Below are 24906 nucleotides of genomic sequence, written 5' to 3' on the forward strand. Positions count from 1 at the left end.
ATTTTAACTTCAACTAATGCCATTTTAAATCACAGTTTAATAAGTGCTCAAATTAAAAAAGAGATTTTAGAAACTGCTTCCTTTTTTCGTAAATAGAAGATATTAAAATTTCATCTTACTCAGAGCCACTTAATTTGTAATCCTGAGCAACTCTTTTCACTTTAGAAGTAAAAGCTCCAAAATTAATTATTATCCACCAATTTGGGGAGTGGGATTTCCTATTACAAATAATGAAAAATATTCAATGAGAAGGGTCACAGCTTAAGTGTTACTACCAGAACCATCTTCATTTCATGTTCAAAAGTCACCTGGGCATATTAAAAAAAACATGCCCAAACTATAGTTCAAGAATCTCAATTGATAGAAAACTATGATAAAACAAATATTATTTTAATCTCATTTATTTGATTGAGATAGTGGATCATCATTAACACCTCTTACTACCAGTAAGGGTCAAAGACAGGCAATTTCCCTTTCATTCATTCCTCTGAGAGCAGGTAAAATCCTGAGTCTAACTTATTTGCTGGCTATGATGGACACATAACGAGGAGGACAAAGACAAACTGAAGACTACATGCCCCATCTAAAGGGAACAGCCTTAACTCACCTCCAGCTGACTGTCTGTAGGAGGGCAGGTAAAGCAGTTAGTGTCAGATCTTCTCATTTTTAGCTTTTAAGTTTTTGTAAAGCAATATATAAGCCAAACAAAACATAGTTCAGCCTGCATGTGAAACACATACTTTGTGCTTATTAATCATATTATTTTATTAAAATTATCTGCTTATTTGTTCCTGCATACTTCAAAGTTACCTGTCTTTCACATGCAAGTTTGTACCAAAGTGTCTCTCAAATGATACAATATTCATAGCTGACGTCCTGTTCAAGCAAAAGAGTAAAAGAACTGTCTTTTGGGTCACTTTGTATGACTTTTGGAAAACAATGAACACAATTATGTAGTTAACAAATGTTCTTACCAGAGTTGTCTACATCAGACTAAAAAGTGTCAAATCACTTAGTTTGGCATAAATATTTTACAAACTGGACATATATGGAATTAATCCTTCAGATTTCTAGACGGCCTTTTTTTTTTTTTTTTAGGGAAGAGGAATGTTCTAATTAATTACCAGAAACACTAAAAAGCAAACACTAGTTTTCTTCCCTCCACCCACCTGATCCATTCAAGCAGTTTGAATTAAGGCCTGAATTCCTAAAGTAATCAAAGAATCTATTACTGCACATATAAATTAGGTTGATGACACAAGAAAATTCTTTAAAATGCCAAGGAGAAAACTATGTATGAAAACACTCTTCCCAAATGAATTGGAACAAAATAAAAAAATAATGGACGTATCTGGACAATGACTGGTATACAGTAGTTTAACTGTCTCTGAATAAAACCCAAATCAAATGGCCTCCTATGGTTTTTGTGGTCTTTGATCTATACGGGATTATTTGCTACCACATTGAGATTATTGGTCCAAATATGTAATCTAAATATCAAAATGGGAATTTTAACAAATTAATTCCTGCTTAGACACAAGAAAATAAAGATAACTAACTTCCAACTACCCAAGCTCAATACAGGGAAAGAAGAGAATAAAACATGAGATAATTTAAAAATCAATTAATATTCAAAGGTATCTTTGGTCCTGTCAAATACAGAAGTTGACAACCTACTGCAAATTCTCAAAACATTAGAATATATATATATATATATTTTTTTTTTTTTTTTAAGTAAACTCTACACCCAACATGGTGTTTGAACTCACATCCCCAAGATCAAAAGTCACATGCTCTACCAACTGAGCGAGCCAGATGCCCCATCAACACATTAAAAAAATATTTTACAGGGGCGCCTGGGTGGCTCAGTTGGTTAAGCGACTGCCTTCGGCTCAGGTCATGATCCTGGAGTCCCGGGATCGAGTCCCGCATCGGGCTCCCTGCTCAGCAGGGAGTCTGCTTCTCCCTCTGACCCTCCTCCCTTTCATGCTCTCTGTCTCTCATTCTCTCTCTCTCAAATAAATTAAAAAAAAAAATTTTTTTACAAAATTGCCTGAATAAAGATCTATTCTCTCTGCCTATCCTGTTTCTATCCCCATTGAGTAAGTGGAATATACACGCTTGCCAAAAAATTCAATTTTTGCTATTATTCTTATACCCCAGAGACACTGAAATAATAACTTGCTAATTCCCTCCTCTAGGGCAGGAGAAAATGACTTATAAATTCCTATTTATGAATATAATTTGGGAAAATATAATGCAGGCATACCTTGTTTTATTGTACTTCATTGTACTGTGCTTTGCAGATGATATTGTACTTCTTACAAAGTGAAGATTTGTGGCAACCCTGTGTCGAGCAAGTCTATTGGTGTCATTTTTCCAACAGCATTTGCACACTTCATATCTGTTGTCACACTTTGGTAATTCTCACAATATTTCAAACTTTTTCATCATTCTCATATTTGTTATGGTGATCTGTGATTAATGATCTTTGATGTTACTACTGTAATTGTTTTGGGGTGCCATGAACCACACCCATGTAAGAAGGGGAACTTAATCGATAAATGTCTGTGTTCTGACGGCTCCACCAACTACTGCTCTCTCCCTATTCTCCCTATAGGGCCTTCCTATTCTCTGAGACACAGTATTGAAATTAAGCCAATTAATAACCTCACGTTGGCCTCTCAGTGTTCAAGCGAAAGGAAGAGTCACCCTTCTCTCACTTTAAATCAAAGCTAAACATGGTTAAGCTTAGTGGGGAAGGCATGTAAAAAGCTGAGACAGGCTGAAAGCTAGGCCGCTACACCAGTTAGCTAAGTTGTAAATGTAAAGAAACAGTTGTTAAAGGAAATCAAAAGTGCAATTCCAGTGAACACACAAATGATAAGAAAGCAACACAGCCTTATTGCTGATATGGAGAAAGTTTTAATGTTTGGATAGAAGATCAAACCAGTCACAACATTCCCTTAAGCCAAAGTCTAATCCAGAGCAAGGCCCAAACTCTCTTCAATTCTATGAAGACTGGGAGAGGCGAGGAAGCTGCATAACTAGTATGAAGCTAGCAGAGGTTGGTTCATGAGGTTTAAGGAAAAAAGCCATCTCCATAACATAAAAGTGCAAGGGGAAGCAACAAGTACTAATGTAGAAGATGCAGCAAGTTATCCAGAAGATCTAGCTAAAATCATTAACGAAGGTGGTACACCAAGCAATAGATTTTCAATGTAGATGAAACACCCTCTATTGGAAGAAGATGCCATCTAGGACTTCCATAGCTAGAGAGAGGTCCATGCTTGGCTTCAAAGGTTCAAGGGACAGGTTGACTCTCTTTTTAGGGGCTAATGCAGCTGGTGATTTAAGTTGAAAATCCTAGGGCCCTTAAGAATTACACTAAATCTACTCTGCCTGTGCTCTATAAATAAAAGAACAAAGCCTGGATGACAGCACATCCATTTACAACATGGTTTACTGAATATTTTCAGCCCAATGTTGAAACTCACTGTTCAGTTAAAAAAGATTCCTTTCAAATTACTACTCATTGACAAGGCACCTGGTCACCTAAGATCTCTGATGGAGATGTACAACAAGATTAATGTTTTCATGCCTGCTAACACAACATCCATTCTGTAGTCAAGGAATAATTTAGACTTTCAAGTTTGTTATTTAAGAAATAAATTTGAAAAAAAAAAAGAAAAAGAAATACAATCTGGAAAGCTATAGCTGCTATAGATAGTGATTCCTCTGATGGATCTGGGCAAAGTAAATTGAAGACCTTCTGGAAAGGATTCGCCATTCTAGATGCCATTAAGAACATTCCTGATTCATGGAACAGGTCAAAATACCAACATTCACAAGAGTATGGAAGAGATTGATTCCAACCCTCTTGGATGACTTTGAGGGGTTCAAGAATTCAGTGGAAGAAGTAACTGCAGATGTGGTAGAAACAGCAAGAAAAACAGAATTAAAAAGTGGAGCCTGAAGATGGAACAGAATTGCTGCAACCTCATGATAAAACTTGAACAGATGAAGGGTTGATTCTTATGGATGAGCAAAGAAAGTGGTTTCTTGAGATGGAATCTGTTCCTGGTAAAGATACTGTGAAGATTATTGAAACAAAGGATTTAGAATATTACATAAACTTAGTTGACAAAGCAACAACAGGTTTGAGAGGATTGACTCCAATTTTTTTTTATTTTAAGATTTTATTTATTTATTTGACACAGAGAGAGAGAGAGAGAGAGCACAAGCAGGGGGAGTGGCAGGCAGGTAGAGGGAGAGGGAGAAGCAGGCTCTCTGCTGACAAGGAGCCCGATGTGGGGCTCAATCCCAGGGCCCTAGGATCATGACCTGAGCCGAAGGCAGATGCTTAACTGACTGAGCCACCCAGGTGCCCCTTGGCTCCAATTTTGAAAGAAGTTCTGCTATGGGTAAAATGCTATCTAACAGCAACACATGCCACAGAGAAATTGTTTGTGATAGGAAGTCAACTAATGAGGCAAACTGCATTGTTGTCTCATTTTTTAAAAATTACCACATTCACCCCAATCTTCAGTAACCACACCTTGATCAGTCAACAGCCATCAACATCTAGGCAAGACCCTCCACCACCAAAAAGGACACAATCCACTAAAGGTCAGAAGACAGCATTTTTTAGCAATAAAGTATTTTTATATTATGTATATTTTTTAGACACAATGCTATTGTACACCTAATAGATTATAGTGAAGACAACTTTTATATGCACCGGGAAACCAAAAAATTAATTTGACTTGCTTTATTGCAATATTTGTTTTACTGATGGTGATATGAAACTAAACCCACAATATCTCTGAAGTATGCCTGTATTTAACCATACTGAATAACAAGATTATTAAGTTAACAAAGCTAATAAAAATTGGCATAAAATTTGCTTCAGATCACTTGGTACAGATGAAATCAATATATTCATTATAGTTTATAGATACATTAAGGGTAAAAAAAATTACTGATGAGAATACAAATTGATATGCCCACAGTAAGCTGAATGAACCCATGGGATTCTCTAAATCCCTATTAAGCACAGTAATTAGCAGGACCAAAACACTACTAAAGATAAATCAGAAGAGGACATACTATGACACACAAAAGATAAAAATGAAAAAAGAGGTCTTTTATTGCATTTCCATTAACAACCAAGTATCTCTTCTATCACCTACCATTTTTTTTTCTTTCTTTAGGTAAAGTGGCTATCTCCTATGCCAAAATAAATACCACTGAATTCTTGGAATCTTTATTCCAACAATCATAATAAGGACCTGAATCAACACTAGCTTAAAATGTAATCTTCTCTATGGCTTATGTATGAATGTATCAGATGAATAAAGTTATTACATATTTAAAGTACCTCTAAGTACAATCACTTACTGTTGATCTTAATCAATATAGTAAACTTTTTTTAATACAAAATTTATTTTATCCAGAAATAAACTATTTTTAAAAGTACATGAATTTTTCAGTTTTTAGTTTTATGATTTCTTTACATACACAAATGTACACTACTTCCATTTAGTTAACTTATGACATTAAATTTCTTCCACATATACATACTTACACACTCATACCTCAGAAAATCTCTTTTAATTTTTCTACACTAATTTTTCAAATTGTTATATTATCAAAAGAGAAATACCAAAAGCAAAGATATCAAAGATACTTAACATTTTAAATGCAAAGTTTTCATAAAATTAACTGGCACAAAAACTGAAAGGATGAATACGCAAAAACCAAAAAAAGAAAATTTACTTAGTACTACAGAAGCATTTTTTCCCCCTAAACAAAGAACTTCTAGATATGTGAAGCATTATGAAAAGCCCTGATATACACCATGCTCCATAACCTACTACTCAAACATTTCAGGGGCCAGACAAAAATTTTTTGACCCAACATTGAACACTAAAAGACTGAAATTAGAAAAAATTATAAGGAAAATCCTTTGAAAAGTCATAACACTTGAAAGTGTTTAAAATCTGAAAAACTACTTCCTTTAAAATACTGAAGACTTATTAGCAAATTCTGGAGGCTGTACTACTTGAAAACACCACTAGGTGACAACCTTGCTTCACAAAGTAAAATATCACATGAAAGGTAAGCCTCCAAAGATGTACTAAACTAGCTTTAAAATAAAGGCTTTGACATTTACCGGCTTTTAAGGGGTAGGAGAGATATCAAAGAAAATAAAATACACTATTATAATTTTAAAATTTGTGTTTGCTACAAAGATCATATTTCCTCATAAGAAAAAAAATTCAATGTCAAAAGATAATTTTCTCTTGTATTGTCTCCTACATGCATCCTTTGGAAATAGAGACTTATAAAAAGTACACACAAATCATTAGAGAGTAAGGCTTTTTTGCTGTGGAGTAGACACAAAGAGTATTTTCAACATTAATTCAATAGTTCCTTTTCTCTGACATCAAAATAAATAAGCATGACAATTTTAATAACCATAAGATAGGTGAAAATAAATTACAAACTTCTATTTTTTTATAACCCATTTTCAGATATTAAAATATACATACATATATAAATACATACATACATACATAAACCAACCTATGATGATATTAACCCTGGAATGCTTATTTGGTATAAAAAAGTTTTTAAAAACAACTGAGCAAGTAAAATTTTGTAAATAATTTCTGTGAAATCCCATAATAGATATATTACAAGGAATAGTGGCAATGGGAACCTATGTTATTATTCATTTTTGCTAACCAAGCCTTCACATAAATTTAAAAGTATAAAATGAAGCCTGTAGATTTTTATTTCATTGGAGGTTATAATTTACATTCCTCCTCTAATTCAACATTTTCATACTTTAATTCAGAAGCAGAGCTGAGGTTATGTTTTAGCAACTTATATTTTAAAAAGTAAGAGTATTTGATATTTCTGTCATCTTTTCCTCAGCACAAAGGTGATAGCTATAAAACCATACATCAGGTGGAAAGCTTCACTTTAGGCCTGATGCCCTGTGCACTGACTACCACAATAGAGCATCAGTACCTGCAGAGTCCATGCCAAGGGCCTCCCAGGATTAACCACCGGAGACTGCATACTCAGTTAGGTTTGTATAAGGAATGTTATTTAAAAATATAAGATGTCATAGCAAAAATTAGAAGGCATTTTGATGAAAAGCTTGGAGAGATTGTCATGTGATCTGTACTGTTTAGTAAGGCAGAACTCGATGTTCATCTCACCCTCACCCTTGAACACATGTGGAATCCTAGGTAATTTAATCTTTTTGCACCTCTGTTCCTTTTCCTAAGGAAAAAAAAAATGGAGATCATACTGAAAATATTGATCTACAGAGTTATTCTCAAGAACAAACGAGACAGCATGAAAAACCTAGCATATGCTTGGTATAAAGTAGATGCTAAATAAACTCATTTTCTTCCTTCTTAAACACTGTACCCTTGGTGTTTGTTCTGGAAAATATTTTCAAAACATGATACTCAAAGATGTTTTCTGGGTTCTTAGAAGAAAGAAAAAGAATAAGAATTGCCAAAGAACAAAGGGAATTTCCTCAAAGGCTACAACTAAGGTGTGTGTGTGTCAGAGGTGTGTGTGTGTGTGTGTGTGTGTATGTTTCTTTATAGGAAACCTGAACTACATATTTCTAACATATTACTGACAAGGGGTTCATTGAGAATAGAAAATAGTGTCAGCAAGATGGAAGGAATTTCATCATTTAATTTGTGGATATCTTCCAATTTTACATACAGATACATATATAAAGTTTTAACAATAAGAAAATAAGTTATTCAATGAGACTGTACAACTATTTCTGCCCAAAACAGAATTTCCAATGCAAAATACATTGCCATCATTTTTGCCCAATCTGCCATTTACATCAAAATTTAAAACAATGTCAAGAAATAGCTGGTGAATAATAATCTTAAAATTCTTTAGCACAGAATTACAGTTGTAATTACTAATTTTAAAATTAGACATTTTATAATTTACTTATAATTTATTTAAACTAATGCCATTTATTTAAAACTTTAAAAATGAAAATTTACTTCAATTATCATAAGCAATTACAGCAAATACCTACTTCTTTGTAGTATACATAATCATATATTTTACCATCTGATAGTATGACAATCCTTCATAAATTAAAATAAAATGAAAGAGGCATAAAATAAAAAGAGCAGTCACTTAAATATGCTACCAAATTAAGTAAATATTAAACAAATAAATGACTTATTTGCCAAAACAGTGAAACAGCCCCCATATATATATATATATATATACCCCATTTATATATATCTTAGTCCATAAGATATATATTAGTCAGTAAATATGGACTCTAACTTTCATTTCTTTAAAATGCATCTTATATACAAAATGTTTTGTGTTGATAAAATTTTTGAAATTGAAATGCTGCAAATAAATTAAAAGGTTTTAATTTTTAGCTTAGAAGACATCATTTAAATATATCCCCATATCTCTTCATAGTGGGCTGAATGGTGATGCCCAAATGTCCTAATCTCTGGAACCTGTTACTTTATTTGGAAAAATGGTCCTAATAGATATACTTAAGTTAAGCATCTTGAGATGATTATCCAAGTACGCCCTAAATCCAGTAACAAGAATCCTTATAGGAGAGAAGTGGCGTGGCGGGAGTGGGCAGGGTTCTGAGACAGAAACACAAAGGGAAGAAATAGAGAAGAGAAAGCCATGAGAAGATGGAGGCAGATATGGAGTGATGAGGTCTCAAACCAAGGATCACCAACAACCCCCAGAAGCAGAAGAGAGTCAACTGATTTGGCCTCCAGAACAAAAAGCACCTATTTCTGTTGTTTTCAGCCACCCAGTTTGTGGTAATTTGTTATAGCAGCCAAAGCAAACTAATATACCTATTATGAATTTAAGTTATTATTTGAGAAGTACTGATTCAATTCAATAATTTTTTGAAAAATTATCCTTTAGATTAGAATCTACATAGAAGTACATTTTCTATTCAAATTAAATGCCTTGATTCATTAACTATTCCTGAATAAATTCCTTCTGTGAACTTGATTGTTTTCTTAAATCTATAAATAACAAAATACAAACTATAGAGAAGGACAATAAAAAGCTCAAAGTGGCCCTTCCCCAATTCTCCTTCTAAAAAATAAACAGTATTAACAATCTTAGACCTTCTATATCCTTGTAATACACACACACATAAATTGGAGTGGGATTTAGAAGAAAATATTTGTTTGCTTATAAAAACAGAGTCATTTTACATAAAAGTTTTTGCAGTAAATCTTTTCATTTAAGAATATATCACAGCCAATTTTCATTTCAAGCACATGAATTTCCCCATCTCATCCTTTTCAATAGATGCAAAATATTCCCTTCCACATAGGGGCTATACCAAAAATTTTTTAACTATTCAGGTTGTTTCTAAATTTATATTAACAATACTTCCTTGAGTATATTTGTAGACACACAATAGAGGACAAATATTAATGTTTTTATAAGAGATATTTCTAAAAGTCGTGCTGCTATGTAATATTATATGTGTTAGAACAGAGAAAAGGAACTTCAAACTTAGAAAATATGAAATATTTTGTGCTTTTGGAAATACTTAAATGTTTTAATAAAAATGACTGTTTATAAATAACTTCTAATTTTAAGAAATCTTACTTGATGAACAAATATCCCAAAGAGTTTTACTTAATTGTAAAAGCACTCTCAATGACTGAATAAGAATTTAGGTAAATGACAAGATCCCTCCCTACCCTCTCTCAGAGTCTTGTGTGTTCAAGTTTACATACTTGACTCCTGGGATTCCCATACTTATTAGGGTGTGTGTGTGTGTATGTGTATGTGTGTCGTTAACACCATTTAAAAGACAGGAATCAATATGTTCTTTAAAGTGCCACTTCTGGGTATGATGGAGTAAGACCCTACTGGATATATGATGACACCCTCTGTCCCCTGCAGAAAATACCCCCAAATCTGGAAAAAATATAAAAATCAACTCCAGCTACTGCAAAGTGAGCAGAAAATACTGATGGGGAACACATGCTCGTTTGATTGTGGAAGACCAGGAGCCACAAGTTACTTATGGTCTCTGGTACTTTAAATCTAGGACAGAGTGCAGTCCAAATGGCAGACCAGCCGCAGATGTGCACAAGGACATACTGACAATCTTTATGCTCTGGGGAACAGAAAAAGGAAGTAAAGAAACCAGGAGCACCGAAGAATGGAGGGGAATCCAGTAAGGGAAAGACCTAAAGAGGGGATCTACAGACTCTGTCTACCCACCTCTCTGATGAACTCAGAATGACCCACGTGCAGAACACTTACAGCAATCCAGCTAAAGACAAAAAGATTTTAACAGAGAATGGAATTGCTGCACAAATTAAGACTCTGCAGTTCATGCCAGCGAGAAAAGGTGCCATCTACAACTTAGGAAACAATATCATCAGTGAAAAGCGACAGAACAAAAATCTCCACCACTTAACAATGCATAATACCAAGAATACAATCCAAAATTACCCAACAAAGACCCGAAAAATGAAACACATTCTCTAGAAAAAAGAAAATCAAATTTGATCCAAGATGAACCAGATGTTAGAAGTAAAAGACAAGAATATTAAAATAAATGTTGTAACTATTCTCAATTAAGAAAAATGCCTTCAATACATTAAATCTCAGCAGAGAGATGCTGTTTCAGCCGAGAGACAGAAACAATTAAAAAAATCAAGTGAAAGTTCTAGAATGGAAAACTATTTCTGAACTAAAATGAAGTTAACAGCAGGATGAACCCAGTGGAAAGAGTAAGTGAATTATAAGACAGATGTTGCAACAATTCTGTATTTTACATAAAGTAGTACATTATTAACAATAAATGCATTATGAAAAGTTAAGGATATTATATAATACAATCCTTAGGAAAACCACCATAAATAAATTATTTTGCATAAAATAATGCAAAAGAGAAATGATAGCATATGTCTACACAAAAATGTATACATAGAATGTTCAAAGCATCATTATTTATAATTGCAATAACTATAAGTAACCCAAAAGTCCATCAACTGGTGAATGGACTTTCTTAAAATTGTAATATATTTATACCACAATAAAAAGAAACAAAATAAAAATACACACAGTAGTGTAAATGAATCTCAAAAGCATGATCCCAAGTGAAAGAAGGCGACATACAAAAGACTACACACAGTGTGTGACTCCATTTAGATAAAATTTTAGAAAAAGCAAAACTATCTGACAGAAAGTGGATCAGAGTTTGCCTGGGGTTGGGGTGAGGAAGGACATCAAATACAAAGGAGCTAGAAGGTAAGAAATCCATTTACACAACTAAATATGTTACCAAATCCATCAAACTGTACTTTTAAAATTGGTGAATTTAATTGTATGTAAAAAATACCTTAGTAAACATAAAAAAGGAGAGAAATTGAAGAGAGGAATCAGAATTTCAGAGAAGTTTGCTAATTTACTAATGATACATAGAAAGTGGCAACAATGGACAAAACAAAAGCCTTTGAATCCTTAGTCCAGAGCTGCCTTACAGCTTTTTTTTATTGAAAATGATGATGAATACATTCAAAATATAAAACTTAATCAATAAGATATGAACCTAAAATTAAATACAATTAGAAAGAAGTCAATGATCTATGTTAAATTAATAATGTAACCACACTAAAATAAAAAACTAATCCAGTAAACATTAAATTAAACATTTAAATTAAACATTAAAAACTCTAAACAAATCTTGAACTCTAGTAGGTTTCTTTTTCCACAGTGGTGTAGACGTAGCAACTCTGAAAGTACTTGGAGCAAATGAGTAAATATACTGATGATGTTAGGGATCAGGGTTCTCACTGTTGGAGAAAGGAGATACAAATATAGATGGTAGAAGGCTAGAAATAAACATCTGGTGTTGGACTAGAAATAGTAGTTTCAGGATAAACTCATGATTTTATATTTATATATCAACTTATTCATTCTCATGTGTGTGGACTGTCCAGAAACAGCACTGCCTCGTGTAACAGTTGTATCTTCATTAATCTCATCTTGAAAGAAGCCTTGATATGACTTTCAATTTTAAAAGTGCAATAACACATTTTTAAAATAATATCTGGCATATAAAACTCAACTGTTAGAGATTACTAAACTCTGAACATTTCTAAGCATAAGGCCATCACCATTTTCCAATAAAAACATTTTCCCACATTAAAGATGTACATGTCAACAAAGATGATATTTAATCAAAAAATAGTCACAAATAAATATAGGCATTTCTATAAAACATATGTTAATAATAATCCTAAAATGAATAAAAGTCAGACTGGCAAGAGGTCAGGTTATTTGGGGAAGTATTATTTTAAAAACATGCCTATACAAAAACTGTATGTGACAGAACAGTATTTTGTGAATCTATTTTTTTAACTTCTATAATTTAGTAAATATGAAACCCATATTTTGGCAGTACATTCATCCTGCAGGTAATGTTAAATAAAGACTCAGACCTTGTTATTTTATCTGTCAAAAAATCTGAAACTTCGCTCCCAATGGATATAGACACAAATACAGTTTCTAGTGTGTGTAACAGCACTCATATATCAATTAGGTTACAAGAATTTGGCCTTTTATAGGACCAAAAACATTAACAGAGATTTTTTTTTTTTTAAGTTTCCTTAAAGCTAATTCAGTCTCATGAACTATTTTTTCCTTCCCTCAGCAAAATTTTTATTTGGAACTTATCTGGCACTACAAATAATACAAAGTTAAAAGTTCAGACCCATCTTCAAGAAGTCTACGGTCCAGTGAACTGGCAGACATGAAAGCGAAAAGCTATATGAAAAGAAACAAAAATATTCTAATGTACCCTGTATGAATAAGATGCATTGGGCAGTTAAGTCTGCATGGAAAGATCAGGGCAGGTTCTGAGGAAGAAGAGGTATCATGGGCTGAGATTAGAAACAACACAACCAACTGTCACTCATTTCTTGAATGATAAATGTTGCATGAATGCAAAAAGCTCAGGGTTGTGAAATAGGCAAATTGTGTAGTCAAAGTATTTTCTATAGCCAAACTGTAGCATCAGTAATACATTCCACAACTGCAATGTTAAACTGGTAGATAGCATCATGAAGGTTTTTTTTTTAAATATTTTATTTATTTATTTGAGAGAGAGACTGAGAGAGAGAGAGCATGAGAGGGGGGAGGGCCGGGAGGGTCAGAGGGAGAAGCAGACTCCCTGCTGAGCAGGGATCCCGATGCGGGACTCGATCCAGGGACTCCAGGATCATGACCTGAGCCGAAGGCAGTCGCTTAACCAACTGAGCCACCCAAGCGCCCAGCATCATGAAGTTTTTGATAAGTGAAAAAGGTATTGTTTGTTAATTCTATACCTTTCTCAATTAGCACTTTTCTTATTTTACAAATATGAAATTTCTTACATCATCTGCCTTAATTAAAGATTTCATTTAGGCATGTTAATTATTCTACAAAATCCAGTACGTCACCATTTGCCAAAACAACCAATCTCAAGATCAGTCTGGCTATTTACCATATTGCCCTTTAAGCAAGTCACAAGACAAGCAAAAATAACATATTAAATGCTCTGAAGAGTCCTGTAATCAACAACCTGTTTTCTATTTTTTTTTTTTTTAGATTTTATTTATTTATTTGACAGAGAGAGAGACAGCGAGAGGGGGAACACAAGCAGGGAAAGCGGGAGAGGGAGAAGCAGGCTTCCTGCCAAGCAGGGAGCCTGATGTGGGGCTCGATCCCAGCACCCTGGGATCATGACCTAAGCCGAAGGCAGACGCTTAACCGATTAAGCCACCCAGGCGCCCCTCTTTTCTATTTTGTATTTTATTTTATTTATTTGACAGAGAGAGAGAGAGCGAGGGAGAGAGCACAAGAAGGGGGAGCAGCAGGCAGAGAGAGAGGGAGAAGCAGGCTCCCCACTAAGCAGGGATCCCGACCCAGGGTTTGATCCCAGAATCCCAGGATCATGACCTGAGCTGAAAGCAGATGCTTAACTGACTGAGCCACCCAGGTGCCCCATTTCTATTTTTTTCTTTAATACAGAGTTAATTAGACAAGGGAACCTAACTGTCATTTAACATCCTCAGAACATATTTTATATTAACATATTAGCATGAGGATTTAACACTATTTGTAAGTAACCCTAAAAGTCTCAACATAATAATGTGTAATTTTGCTAAATCACAAATTTGAAGCCCATCTCCTGACTGGCTGCTTAACAGGAATGAGTCACAGAAGAATTCTGCCAACTACCAGATATCCACATCTCAGGGCAGCTCTTCAGTACTCCACAGTAGTATTCACAAGGAATCAGGCCATATCTTTCACCAGTATGAGGTAAACTGTAATCCTTGTACACATGAAGAATATACTGTGAGCACCATGGCTATTTCCTTACATTGTAAAATGAAAATATTAAGTAACATGGTATATAAATTAGGCCTCATGCATAATTAAATTCAGGATCCCTTTCATTAATATATGACAACAGCAGCTAACACTGTTTACTATGTGCTAGACATTGTTCTAAGGGGCTTGTTTATATTAACTTATTTAATCCTCACAACAACTCTATGAGGTATGTACTGGTATTACACACTTTATAGATGAGGAACCTCAAATATGAAGAGCTTAATTAAACTTGCTCATGGACACACAGTTTACAAAAGACAGAGCTAGCATGCTAACCCCAGGAGTCTGGTCCCAGTCTATGCCCTGAGTAACTACACTTAAACCCAGAGTAAAAAAATGCTCAAAGTCCACAATCTGGCTTCAGCACTAACAGTGTGACCTGTGCTGTGCCTCAGGTTAGTCATATATAAAATAAGAGAACTGGAAGAGATAATCTTTAATGTTCCATCTGGGTCTGAGTCATTAAAGACTTCTAAAGTCATAATAGACCTTTTCCAGCTTCCAACAACTATAGGTCCACCTTTCCAGGCTTGCTGATCCTTTTCCTTTGTTTCTTCAACCATTTCCCTGAAAGCACCTCATCATGCCACCATCAAACTTGAATTTTAACAGTGAGGATAACATTGTGAGAAGCTTTGCTTTTGCAAAAAAAGTTCTTTCCTCAGACCTCTTCCTTTTCTTTAACTATCATGTGGGTAAACTAGGAATGTGTTGGCTGTGTACAACAGAAATCCAGACTGGGAGGGAAGCAATATTGGAGATGGAGACACTCATTAGGAAGCTATTACATCAATCCAAATCAGAGATGAAGATGGTCTAGAATAGGGCAGTGACGAGGGTATAGATAAGCAGCAAGAGGCATTGAGAGATCAAATTCTGGTGCCTCAGGGGAAATGAGGGAGAGTGAGGATGGATGGTGAGAGTTAGTAGAAGCAGTTTTTGGGGAAAGATGATGAGTTCAGTTTGGGGTAGGTCTGATTTGATGTGTCTGCAAGATGGCCAAGTGGACATGCCCTGCAGGCAGCAGACATTCAAAAGAGATGTCTGAGCTGGAGATAAACAGAGGAATAAGAGGAAGGGGTTAATGGTACAGGAGAAAAATGGCTGACATTCTCTTACCTGCCGCCCCCCCCTCCCCCGCATACTCAATGGCATACACTCAAAGTCTGGCAACCAGGTGTTTGCAACATAAAATAAGCACAAAAACAAGAAAAGAAAGAAAGAGAGAAAAGAAGAGAAAAGGAACACATACATGCAGGGTTTTCTTTAAGAAGCCAAATGGTTTCTTTGGGAAGAACCAAGATGGCAAGTAAGGACACTGGGTACCACAAAACAAACAAGCTCACACCACTGTAGCATTTACAGCTCCTAAAGTGAGTTATTAAGTAATCCACTTAGTAATCCTTTTAGTCTAAGAGTCCCTCCCAGGTATACAGAGTTTTTCTCCTGGCTCATTTAATCTGTGAACTAATAAACTAATAAACAAATACAGGGAAAATTGGGGAAAGCCTATAACATGAAACAGAGACCAAGAACAACAAACAGAAAACAAAAAAAATGGCACTAGAGGAAACAGAAATAATTCCGAAGGGGAAAGGACCTCTGATTACTTCCCTCAGAGTCAAAAGATCAAAGAAAAACAAAGCACCATGAAAAATATTAAAGCATCCATTAAAGAAGAGTCCATAAAAGAAGAACAGGGTATTATGAAAAAATATTAAAGAAAAAGGGGGTCCCCAGAAATTAAAAATATTTACCCAAATTAAAAACCCAATACTAAGTTTGGAAAAAGTCAAGGAAATCTCTCAGGAAGTAAAACAAAAAAAATACAACAAGATGAGAGAAAAAAGTAAAAGAACTACTGAATTGTTCACTTTGAAATGGTTAATTTTATGTTATGTAAACCTTATCTCAATAAATTATTATTTTTTAAAGATTTTATTTATTTATTTAATTGACACACAGAGAGAGAGAGACAGCGTGAGAGGGAACACAAGCAGGGGAGTGGGAGAGGGAGAAGCAGGCTTCTGGCTGAGCAGGGAGCCTGATGCGGGGCTTGATCCCAGGACTCTGGGGATCATGACCTGAGCTGAAGGCAGTCGCTTAACCAACTGAGACACCCAGGCGCCCCCAATAAATTATTTTTTTAAAAGAAGTAATAACTAGCTAATATAACTTAAAATCAAAGGTTAACTCTTTCAAGCATCAGGCATGAATATTTCCTGGGGCTGTAGATTATCATTTTGAAAAGCTGATAGTTTCAAAGAAAGAATAGGATAAAACTATAGGTCCAGGATGCAGAGCACTCAAAGGAAGGAACACAAAATGGAAAAATTTATCAATAGAACTTGTTTTAAAATCATGATTTTAAAAGTTAAAAATTTTAAATTTATTTCATACAACCCCAGCAATTCCAACTCTAGGTAAGCAATTTTGATAAAAACCTGAAACACAAATACAAAGAGATGCATATAAGGATGCTTCACAACACTGTTTATAATAAGTATGGAAATTAGAAATGATCTAAATTGTCAATCTGTATGGGAATGAATATATAAAATGTGATATGCAGTATATTCACACAGTACTACATACCAGTTAAAAATAAACTATACTGATTGACTTAAGAAACACATATTGAGTTCTAGCTATATGTCAGATACTGATCTAGGTGCTGGTGATTCCACAATGAGCAAGACAAAGTCCTTGCCTCCAGGGAGCTTACAAATAGATCTACGTATACCAGCACAGAGAGAGGATAGAAAGAGTAAGCTGTGAAATATTAACTATATAAATTATTAAATTATTCACTAAGCAATCCTACATATTATTTATGTACACATATAGGTAAATGTATTCTTTAAGATCTTAGAGAATACATGCAAAAATCATAGTAGGGTTGCCTCTGAAAAAGGAAAGAAGGAGAGAGGACTGAAGATGTGGATCAAAGGGAACTTCTATCTGAAATCTCTGCTTTTTATTAGAAAAAAAGACAATTTACCAATTGATAATAGCCAATTCTGGTTATATCCAACACTGGTACTTATTTTATAAACCTCTGTGCTTTATTTACTGCCAAAAAGTAAGAGACCTAAAGAACTAATCTAGAGGATCCTACATCCAGTTAGTAAAGGTTCTAAAAAGAGAAGAGTATAGAGGAAAGTAGCAAGGAAAAAATACAAGAGGATTTCCCAAAGCTAAAGATATAAATAATGACACTAAAAGAACTCAGTAAAAAAGAAAAGTTCCCAATACAATAAATGGAGGGAAAAATACCCAGATACTTAATTGTGAATTTTCAGGATACCAGGGATATAAAAAGAGGACTCTAAAAATATAGCAAATAAGAAGGAAGAAGGAAAAAGGAAGAATAAGAATGAGGCTAGCATCAGACTTTTTTGACTTAATACCCTCAAAATTATGGAAAAAAAAAGCTTTCCACTTATAATCCTACAACTATCCAAAATATCACTCAGGTGTGAGGGCAAAATAAATATAGTTTCAGACATGGAACGTCTAAGAAAATTTACTTTTATCCCTCCATTCACAGGAAATTAATCTACACAAGAATGTGAACTAACATGGAAATGGAATAAACCAAAAAAGAAAATGGAATGAAGAAATGAATCCAACACAAGAAAATGATAAATTGAAATCTCAGAAGAGAGATGCACAGCAGAAAAAAAAAAAATCACTTCAGATTAGAAAAAGAAGGGAGCTGCCCAGTGGGGAAAAAAACAAAGGGAAGAAAGCATTCCACACATGTGATAATTTTTTTTTTCTCAATCTTACATATTAACATTTTAGGTTGGGTGATTCGTTACTTTAGGGGACTGCTTTGTGCAGTGTAGGATGTTCAACAGCGTTCCTAGGCTCTACACACTAGATGCCAGTGGCTCTCCCCAAGTTGTGACAAAAATGTCTCCAGACATTACCAAATATCCTGGGAATGGGGAAGGGTGTTGGGAAAATGCCATTAATTGAGAACCACTACCTTAAAAGAACTGAAAAATAAATAAAAGCAAGCAACGTTAAAAAAAAAAAAAAGGCAATTAGAAATTCCAGAAAATACTAGAAGCTGTATAAGAAAGAAAATAAAATCAGAGCTATTTACATGATTTTCTATACAGAAAATTTACAGTCATCATAATAGAAACACTGTAAATTTAAATGTGGCTACACTGTCAGCCAGTATAAGAGATATGGAGATCTTCATTATAGTTACATGACAAAATGTACGTATCATCTATCTTGACATTGAGAAAATAAAGTAAGAAGTGGGGCAAGTAATGGGCTTCTAAAAATAATAATATATTTATTAGGGAGGGCAGATAAGTAGTTGGACATGCTAAATACTCATCTATCCCATAAATCAACAGATAATAAAATTAAAACTTAAAAAGTCAAGATAGCTTGATAAAGGCATATTATTTTGAAAGAGGAAAATAACCATTAGAAACATTTAAGAGTTAAAGTAGGATGGGGAGGGGGAGAGAGATGGATGAGCAGGGACTACTGTTTTGTCTTGTTTTTTTCTAAGATTTTATTTATTCATATGAGAGAGAGAGAGAGAGGGCACAAGTGGGGGGAGGGGCAGAGGAAAAGGGACAAGCTGACTCCCTGCTAAGTGAGGAGCCTGACATGGGGCTCGATCCCAGGACCCTGAGATCATGACCTGAGCCAAAGTCAGACACTTAAACCAAATGAGCCACCTAGGCATCCCAGGAACTACTGGTTTTCATTTTAAGTTCTTCAGTATCTTCTTTGTTCTTTTTTTTAGCTATAACCATACAGTACTTTGATAGAAATTTTAAGCAATTTTTAAAAAATCAATTAGTATCTTTTATAAGAAATAATTCTTTACATAAATAAAAACAGAACTGTATCATCAGCCATTCATTTATTGAAATTTCACTGTAATCTAATTTTATAATTGCTATAATATAGCCACTGATTCAATTTATTCAATATTTATTTAATTTATTTAATAAAAACCTACTATAAATTTTGAATTAGTTGAGTAATAATAAGTTAAATAAAAGCCAGGCTTGACCATATGAGCAATGGAGAGATATTCTTGAACTGGGCAGTATCCTGATTATAAGTTCTGCCTTGGGGCGCCTGGGTGGCTCAACCGGTTAAAGCGTCTGACTTCGGCTCAGGTCATGATCCTAGGGTCCTGGGATCAAGCCCCCAAGTCAGGCTCCTTGCTCAGTAGGGAGCCAGCTTCTCGCTCTTGCTCTCCCTCTCCCTCTGCCTGCCGCTTCCCCTGCTTGTGCTCTCTCTCTCTCTGTCAAAAAAAAAAAAAGTTCTGCCTTAGGTAGATTAGTCTGAAGTGTACAAAAAATTTGTTTTAAAGATTTTATTTATTTATTTAAGAGAGACAGAGATAATGACAGAGATAGTAAGAGAGAGCATGTGAGAGTATGAGCGGCAAGGAGAGGGAGAAGCAGGCTCCCCACTGAGCAAGGAGCCCGATGTGGGACTCAATCCCAGGACCCTGAGATCATGACCTGAGCCAAAGGCAGACGCTTAACGACTGAGCCACCCAGGTGCCCCTAAAAAGTGCAAATAAATTCTATCACACAAGTTTAAGTGCAAAGTAATAAGAAAGTGTGTATAGAATATGATGGTAATTGTCAGAACAGGCAGAAGGAAAGCTGAGGTGAAGATAAAGATGATGATGATGATAATGTTGATAACAATTATGATGGCAAATACTGTGCCTTTAAATGCCAGATATCATGCTAATTATTTGATATATAATGTCATTTGTCATAATAACTCCCCATATTATTTTATCTCCATTTCATAAATAAGAAAATTCAGATTAACTAACCTACCTGAAGTTACACAGCTAGTAGACAGTGGAATGATATTTAAGAAAAATGGCAAACTTAGCAAAAAGTGGCCAGAGGAAGTACTAACCACTATTCTATTAACCTGCCTTAGGAACAATCTAAGTCTTGATTTATGATTCAGTAACTATACCCTACTTCATACCATAAAGGATTTGAAACAGAAGGAAATAAAACAGAGAGGTAAGTGAAAGCAGAAGGAAACCGGAAGGAAATTTTGGCATTTATGGCAGACACAAGAAAAAAAATTACAGAGTTCTTCAATGTTTTTCAAGAGACTCTAGTTATCTAAGGCCGCTTATAACTGGGTCAACATTTCCTAAGGAAAAGAAAAAGGCAGAAAAAAGGCTTACTGGGCCTGTACTTTGTTAAAATAAAATAGTTTATTTTATATTTAATAAAATGTAGTTTTTAATGGCAAATATGTACTCATTGAGAGATCCTCTTCTACTTTAATCCCATGCATTTAGCATTTTACCAGTTAGAAAAGCTTAGTACCCTCTGGCAACCTAAAAATGTTTCTCTCTCTTCCACTCTCCAGTCATTTATAAAAATATCAAACAAACAAAACTTGTGCTGGTACCTATTCCTGGAAGACTGCACTTTACATTTTTATCTTTCTCTGATTAAACAAGTAGCCATTCATTGCTGACTATTTGTTACATATCTGAAATGGTTAGCTTTTCATTTTTATAATTAAAATAAACTAAAATTATTTGTGTTGGAATCCCTTATCTCAAAAATTAATATCAAAGTCCAACCTTTATGCTGCATAAAATAACTCAAAGAAAAACATTATTCATGACTACTAATCTATGTTTTAATTAAATAAGCCACTACATACACAGTATTATCAACAGTTTTAGTTAATGTCAATGTAACACGTATTAAATTCATTTATATATATAATCCCATTTATGTTACAGGAGAGACAAATACAAATAATTAGCACCCCAGAGAAATAATCTGTCTTTCTAAACATTTTAAAATTCAAATTAACATCTGAAAAAATAAGATAGCCAGAGCAGACTAAAAATTACAAAGTGGAAATCTAAAGAATAAAAACATTGCACTAAAGACAAATGGAAGTGCAATAGCTTCAAATAACCAGGAATTACCCTCAACCTCATTATGGCCAGCTAGAACACAGCCATATTTTCCCATGGGTAAAATAAAGGTGTTGGACCACGTAGTCTCCAACTTAGCATCTCCATGTCACAATTATCAACATACATTCAAAAGAACCTTTCTTTGCTTAGTGATATTCTAGGACAATGAGTTACCTTTTGTTATTTCAAATTAAGAGTAGATACAGTCACCATACCACCTCAAGTATACAAAACTTGTAATATTGGGGCACATGGGTGGCGAAGTCGGTTACGTACGAGAATCTTGGTTTCGGCTCAGGTCATGATTTTCAGGGTCATGAGATCTAGCCCCGCATCTGGCTCCTCACTCAGCACAAGAGTTGGCTTCAGACTTTCTCTCCCTCTCCCTCTGCCCCTCCCTCCCACGTGCATGCTCTCTCTAAATAAATCTTTTTTAATTTATTTTAATTAAAGATTTTATTTATTTATTTGACAGAAAGAGAGAGAGCACAAGTAGGGGGAGCAGCAGATAGAGGGAAAGGGAGAAGCAGGCTCCCCGCTGAGCAGGGAGCCTGCAGGGCTTGATCCCAGGACACTGGGATCAGGACCTGAGCTGAAGGCAGACGCTTAACCAACTGAGCCACCCAGGTGCCCCTAAATAAATCTTTTGAAAAATTAAAAAAAAAAAAAAACTTGCAATATTGAAGGAAATTATAAGGACAATTTAAAAATCAAGAGAAGAACGACTCATTGGTTATTAATTCCATGTTTTTCTCACTATGAAGAGAGAAAGTTCTATAAAATTAGAAATATCAAGAAGAGAAACAGTTCCACAAAGCAGCTAGAAACCATTACCCTCAACCATTCAAAACAAACTGGAAAAACTACAAATTTATTGGTTTTTAAACCCATTAGAGAACTGAGGCCACAAAGAAACTTCTATGAATTAAACTCTAGAAAATGACTAGTCCTTCACAGGAGAGAAGAGATCCACAGTGATTCCATCCCAGGTGAAGTAAGAAGAATTTAACATATTTTGAGTAAGAAGAAATCAGCCAGACTTTTAACAGACTTTACAGCCACATATAGTCTGGCCTCACAGATTAGAATCCCAAGGATTTCCAGCCACAAGCAAGTTTGCAACTACATGCCATCTCACACTGGTCTTCACCAAGTGCTCAGGTATTGTGGGCCAAAAGCTGGAGGGGGGGGGCGGAGCAGAGAGAGAGAGAGAGAGAGAGGGAGAGACAGAAGTCCATCAGATTTACTCTGGACTTTTGCTACAGAATAGTGATTCCAGGGCAGGGAATCTGAGAGGTACCCTCTGAACACATGTAGGCTTTCAACCAAATGACTATAGGCAGAGCAGGAGAGAAGAAAGAACTTCTCATCTCCCCCCACGTTCCCCACTTTTGAATCTCCAGGTACTCTTAAGTTTTCAACTCTAGGAGTAAGGCAGGGGATGAAAGTAACCATTCCAAGGCACTCCAGGCTTTAACAGAGGAAAGATGCAACAGGGCTGAAAGAGGCATTAAAAGCAGGATATGAATCATGAGTCTGACAAAGTAGATAGCAAAACAGAGAGAAATAGAACTCGCACAGTTTTAAAGCTGGCAGCTTAGCTATGAAGCAAGAGTAGATCCCTGGAATTTGCCAGTGTTTGGATTCCAGGTCCTATTAAAGAGAAAGTTGTGACCCTATCCTCACAGCATCTGAACCACTGGTGAACTGCTGCAAACTAAAACTGAAAAAAAAAAAAAAAAAAAAAAGGTCACAACCACCACCAAGCTGATTAACTCATCCCTCCTCACTCCTACTACTCCAGATCTAGAAGGGCATGAAAACATATAAAAAGATAAGGTCTACATAATTTCTAAAATTGACCAAACCAAAGATGCGATAGTTCAACAAACCCCACAGTAACTAAGTACAAGAAAACCACAGCAAGGTACATCACATTCAAACTGACAGTAAAAAAATAGTAAAAAACATTTTTAATAGCAGTGAGAGAATAAAGACACATTACACACTGAGGAAAAACATAAGAATTTCCACTAACTTTTCTTCAGAAACAATTCATTCCAGAAGAAAATAAAGCCACACCTTAGGGCACCTGGGTGGCTTAGTCGGTTAAGTGTCTGACTCTTGATTTCGGCTCAGGTCATGATTTCAGGGTTGTGAGATTGAGTCCTGCATCAGGCTCCAGCAGATTCTCTCTCTCTCTCTCCCCCTCTGCCAGCGAAAAAAAAATTTTTTTAAAAAGAAAGTAAAGCCACATCTTAAAAAAAAAGGAAGGAGTCAAACTATAAATCTATACCCAGAAAAAATATCTTTCAAAAGGAAAAGGAAATAGAGATTCCTAGATAAAAGTTGAGAGAATTCACCACTAGCAGACACACAATACAAGAAATGCTAACAGAAGTTATTAGTCATAAGCAAAATAATACAAGATGAAACCAAAGGAAAGAATTAAAAGCATCTGAAATGGTTAATACATAGGTGAATACAGAGTATCTTTTAAACTACCTTTGCGGGGCGCCTGGGTGGCTCAGTTGGTTAAGCATCTGCCTTCAGCTCAGGTCATGATCCCAGAGTCCTGGGATCGAGCCCTGCATCATCGGGTTCCCTGCTCAGTGGGGAGCCTGCTTCTCCCTTTGCCTGCTGCTCCCCCTGCTTGTGCTCTCTCTCTCTCTTTCACTGTCGCTCTATCTCAAATAAATAAAATCTCAAAAAAAAAAAAAAAAAAAGGAAAACTACCTTTGCATATACATGCAAATTTCTTTAAGACTATAGATTGTTTAAAGTGAAATAATAATAATACTATGAAAAATCAGAAGGACAATGGGCAGGCAGGGATAAATAAAATTACACTACTGTAAAATTCTTACATATTATTACTTGAAGATAGACTGTGATAATGTAAAGATTCATACTGTAATCTCTCTAGAAGAGCAAACATTTTTGAAATGATACTAAGAGATATAATGAAAGTCAATTCAGGAGACAAAGCAATATACTAAAAAATACATGCTGCACCAAAAAGAAGGTAGAAAAAGCACAATGAACAACTGGGATAAAGAGAAAACAAATAATAAAATGGGAGACTAAAATAAGCCACATTAATAATTATATTAAATAATGAATTAACCCCAGACTTTCAACTACTAAAAGCAGGAAGTGGGGGAAAAGAATTGAGAGAAGTCCCCTGAGATGCTCACATTGTTCACTGACCAGAGGCTTGAGGCTCCCTGGAGAACTAGGAGAAAGCACTGGAAGGCACTCCAGGCCTTCAACGAGGAAGAGGGAGGGAGCAGGGCCAGACTGCCCACTGCAATAGTTATATCAATTTGCATTCACAACAGCAACTTAGGAGAGTGTCTGTTTCATCACAACCTTGCCAACAGAATGTGACATATATTTTAAAACTTTTGCCACCCTATGGGTGTTCTAGTATATCCCAGTGTCACTTTAATTTGCATGTCTAAGTGTGAAGAATTTTT

General features: G+C 35.1%; 1 protein-coding gene across 8 annotated transcripts in view; it reads right to left on the minus strand.

The window, feature by feature from the left end:
- TDRD3 (tudor domain containing 3) overlaps positions 1–24906 on the minus strand; it is a 157897-nt gene that overhangs the window by 107366 nt on the left and 25625 nt on the right. For 3 of the 8 annotated variants that reach the window (XM_064586020.1, XM_064586019.1, XM_045869552.3), the window contains exon 1: positions 23510–23638. The exons of the other annotated variants lie outside the window; for them this stretch is intronic. The gene's annotated coding sequence lies outside the window, so the exon portion shown is untranslated. Of the gene's footprint in view, positions 1–23509; positions 23639–24906 lie in introns of those variants that run through there. 8 annotated transcript variants of the gene reach the window in all.

This window comes from Mirounga angustirostris, unplaced genomic scaffold (assembly GCF_029215605.1).
Source record: "Mirounga angustirostris isolate CCGP_5_RB_7025 unplaced genomic scaffold, mMirAng1.0.hap1 SCAF_3, whole genome shotgun sequence".
NCBI classification, from domain to species: domain Eukaryota; kingdom Metazoa; phylum Chordata; class Mammalia; order Carnivora; family Phocidae; genus Mirounga; species Mirounga angustirostris.